This window comes from Nomascus leucogenys, chromosome 18 (genome assembly GCF_006542625.1).
Source record: "Nomascus leucogenys isolate Asia chromosome 18, Asia_NLE_v1, whole genome shotgun sequence".
NCBI classification, from domain to species: domain Eukaryota; kingdom Metazoa; phylum Chordata; class Mammalia; order Primates; family Hylobatidae; genus Nomascus; species Nomascus leucogenys.
In genome coordinates, this window is record NC_044398.1 from 49,979,262 (window position 1) to 49,984,119 (window position 4,858).

A 4,858-nucleotide genomic window follows, 5' to 3' on the forward strand; every position below is an offset into this window, starting at 1 on the left:
CTCTATACTGCAGTGTCCCGTCCCAGGCTTCAGTGACATGCCTGCCATTGGCAATGGCAGGGCTTCAAGCCAGTAAATAAGGCCAGGAACGGTGGCTCATGCCTGTAATCCCAGCACTTGGAGAGGCTGAGGTGAGAGGACACTTGAGACCAAGAGTGTGAGACCAGCCTGGCCAATGCAGTGACAGTTAAAAAGAAAAAAGACCAATAAATTAGTCTAAGGCTGCCTTTATTCCACTTGGTCAATTATGGAACCTTCCTAAATTTCCTTATCTGAAAAGTGGGGATAGTAATAGTTCTTCTTCCTATCCAAGATACATTTTAAACATTATAAGAGAAAAATATTTTGAGGATGAAAACAAGGGTGTTAAGTATTACTATATTATAATGAATGTTATTTTAAAATATAAGAACAAAAAATGACTTATTTTGTCAAATATCTTAAGGCCATAAAAAGAATCAAGGCCTATTACGACTGAATAGGATCTGAGAATCAGCCAAGCCAATCCTCTCTTTTGACAGAAGAGAAACTGAGGTCATAGGAGGTAATATCCAAGATAAGACTTGTCCAAGATGGCGCTGCTAACTAATGACAGAGCTAGAATGCTAACTGGGGAGTTCCATAAAGAAATCCCCTCAAGAAATCTTTCTACTGCTTCTTCTCCCCATCCAGTGGGTAGAATGTTATTACTAAGTGCAATCAAGTAAGGAATTCCATATTGTTTCCTTATCTTTAGCAGAAACTGCTTTTGGCTAACGCCTGTAATCCCAGCACTTTAGGAGGCCGAGGCGGGTGGATCACTTGAGGTCAGGAGTTTGAGACCAGCCTGGCCAACATGGTGAAACCTTTGTCTCTACTACAAAAATACAAAAAATTCGCCAGGCATGGTGGCAGATGCCTGTAATCCCAGCTACTCAGGAGACTGAGGCAGAAGAATCACTTGAACCTGGGAGGCGGAGGTTGCAGTGAGCCAAGATCATGCCACTACACTCCAGCCTGGGCAACAAGAGCCAAACTTCATCTCAAAAAAAAAAAAAAAAAAAAGTTTTCAGAACTCCTCTTTTATTTTATACCTATCGTGAAAATAACTACCATTTTAAATAGGGTAAAATACAGTTTTCTGACAACAGAATGTGAATTTGTGTAAACTAAAAACATCATATGTCTAAAAGTTTAAAAAATAAATATCAAAGAGCAGATTTTAATCAAACTGAAGCCTGTTTTGAGTCATACTTGCAATGCAGTCCCGTTCTGTATCAGCCAGTGGGGTACTGCAAACATACAGGAGAATGAAGGTCAGCGAGATGAAGTGGAACCAGTTTGACAGAGAATATGCAATCTTGTTTCAACAGACTGATTAATATGAGAATAAATAAATTTGTTAGCCACTAAGAAGGAGGGCTCCGGAAGCTTTGTGATTTAAGAGAAGCACATCACAAAGGGGAATCTACTCCTGTTTTCAGTTAACCATTGAAGTGAAGGCATGGGAAACTTTACAGAAATAATGTGGATTTGCAACAAGGAAATTCAATATCAACACTTTGAAGAATCTTATTCATACAAGACTGGGAAAGCAGGCAGCAACTTGGTTTATTTGTGTGAAGCTATGGGAAACTATTTTTTATTTTTATTTGTGTAGAGATGGGGTCTCACTATGTTGCCCAGGCTGATCTTGAACTCCTGGCCTCAAGAGATCCCTCATTGCCTTGGCTTCCCAAAATGCTGGGATTACAGGCATGAGCTATTGTGCCTGGCTGGAAACTGTATTAGCAGATACTTTCCACTGGTTAAGAGCTGAAAAACATAATTAAAAGTAGTGCTAGAGAAGCCACATGCTCGGATGGAGAGCCAACACAATTTGTCTGTCAAACCCAAGGGAGATGGTTTTTGTTTTACCATTTTCCCCCCAATTTCTTTAACTATTATACAACTTTTGCTTTCTTTCATATATTTTCCCCCATATGAAATAGGATTTCATATATATTTAGTTAAATTCTCTCTTATTCTACACACACACATGCATACAAAATAGAAAGTTAATCAAACAGAAAAAAATGCTCAGAAAGTTCTACATGGCAAGGACTTTTCTGGTTTTTTTTTTTTTGAGACAGGATCTTCCTCTTTTGCCTAGGCCAGAGTGCAGTGGCACAATGTTGGCTCACTGCAACCTCTGTCTCCTGGGTTCAAGCGATTCTCGTCCCTCAGCCTCCCTAGTAGCTGGGATTACAGGCAGGTGCCAACACACCTGGCAATTTTTTTCTTAGTAGAGATGGAGTTTCACCATGTTGGCTAGGCTGGTCTCGAACTCCTGCCCTCAAATGATTCACCTGCCTTGGCCTCCCAAAGTGCTAGGATTACAGGCATTAGCCACTGTGCCCGGCTATTCTAGTGCTTTTTCTTTTTTTTTTTTCTTTTCTTCTTTTTTTTTTTTTGAGACAGTTTTGCTCTTGTTGTCCAGGCTGGAGTGCAATGGCACGATCTCGGCTCACCTCAACCTTCACCTCCCAGGTTCAAGCGATTCTTCTGCCTCAGCCTCTCGAGTGCTGGGATTACAGGCATGTGCTACCATGCCCGGCTAATTTTGTATTTTCAGTAGAGGTGGGGTTTTTCCATATTGGTCAGGCTGGTTTCAAACTCGCAACCTCAGGTGATCTGCCCACCTCGGCCTCCCAAAGTGCACGGATTACAGGCGTGAGCCTGGCTCTAGTGCCTTTTCTAAGTAGCCATGTTATTTGCCGGTTTCTCTTCCTTTTGTTAAAATAAATCTTTTGGACTTAGCACACCGTGGATAGTGAATAGATGTTTCAGAGTCAGAGAACAGTTCACTTTGATTTCACAGATTTTACAGAATATGCAAAGCACAGAGGCTTTACCGCACCTCTAGATTTAAACTTGGTAGTCCTGACAATTCTAGAATCTGTGATGTTACACCAGGAAATGAAAGCTAAAACTATCTCATTTTAGCCATTAATTTTAATCTTTTCTCTCACTAACCTTCAAACAAAACCAGTAAGGTGGTGAAAAAAACGTTCAAAGCTTTAAACCTTCCCACTGACCTTACACCCCAAAGATCAAAGTGAAGACTATGCTGTGATTTGCCTAAAAGATAAAAAGATGAGAGATCAAGGCTCTGCATTAGTCATGAAGTGAAAATTTGTCTCAAAATCAATCAAAATAGACTTGGCAGGAATATTGAATGAAGCCAACATTTCGCTCTTGTGCAACTGTCACCGATCACATAGTGGCTGCATTTTATATCTCATAGAATGGTGCCTCCAGCAATGTGAGTGAGAGCACTGGTATTTTCCTGACTCATAAGGACAGGAGTGTGCTGCCCACTGAATCACCCTCCTCATTTCCTGGGGTGCCTGGGTGTTCCAAGACACTCATGGAGGATTAAATTATGGTTGCCATGACAGCTCCCTAAATGCTGTCATGATAATATCAACAGCTATAGTATCAATGTTCCCTGAATGCTGACTTATTTTCCCCTCCAAAACCTCAATAATTTTCATAATCAAAGTTCTTCAATAACTATGCAAATCTAAGGAATTAGTAAAAATCCTTTTTTTTCTTAATTAGATAGGTTGCCATATTAAGATACAACTCATCTCTTTCCATAAGATATATTCTTTTGGGTGAATGGTAATTGACATATGATGTTGTTTATTGTATTTTTAGAAGGTAGAATGAATAATATCAAAGTTGGAATAAAAATGGAAAGTTCTCACAATTTTTTAAAGTTATGGAAGCTTGTATTTGAGGACACAAATCTGAATTTTTTAAGCATTAGCTGGCATCCTGTGATAGAGGGGGCTGGTTTTACATGTGCCAGTGATTATGCAAATTACCGTATGTGAGAACCTGCCTAGGTAAGAGGATGTTCTGTCCCTCTCCCTCTTCCATTCTAATGATTTGAGACATCAGTGAGTAGAGGTAAGGGAAGAAGTTCCTCGCAAACATGTATTTTTATTTTAAAAAATCTCACTGTTGGGAGATTGTAATATCTTTTAGGAGCTCTACCTTAGAGCGTCAAGTACTGAAGGTCACTTGGAGATGTCATAACTAACACTACAAAATATTCAATGACCTTGATGCTTATTGAAATGTCTTCACTGAATGTTTTGAAACTGGGCAACTCTTGAGCCTTCCTTGCTGCTTTCTGATACAGTGTTCTCTTTTCATTTCACTTTCTCTTAGAATGTTGGCTATTACTTTTTTGCTGAGATGTTCCTGGAATCCCTCTAATTTTAGTTGCACAAACATTTATCAAAGACCTGTTGTGTTCCCAAACTGTTCCTGTTTAGGAAAGCAGTTAATCAAGTGTAAATTAGTCAGGGTCTTGTCAGAGAGAAGTCCACTCAAATGAATTTAGTGGAAACAGACTTAAAGATAGGCTATTCACAAAGGTGAGGGTGGGTTAAGGGAACTTGTAAGAGACGGTGAATCGGGGAGCATTACAGAGCCTGGAGGGAGCAGGAACCATCTTTATCGTTTATTGTTATGATATGCCATATGCCAGGTTTTGCTCCTAAAACTATTTTCCATGAAATCCCCTTAAGATCTCTTTCTAAAACAAGAACAAGGGCGTATCGCAAAAGGGAAACTGTGCCTTGATAGGAATGTGTTGATATATTATCTCCTTTTATCCTTCCACCCACCTCAATATACCAATCCTATGGACTTTAATACTATAATTTGTTTGGATGTTTTTATCTACTGTACCAGATTATATAAATTTACATAAAGTTTTCTCCACTAATGTACTTACTGTTTGATACTTGCTAGAATTTCCAGTGCAATGTTGACTAGGAGTGGCAAAAGCAGGAATTTTTGCCTTGTTCCCAATATTAGGGAA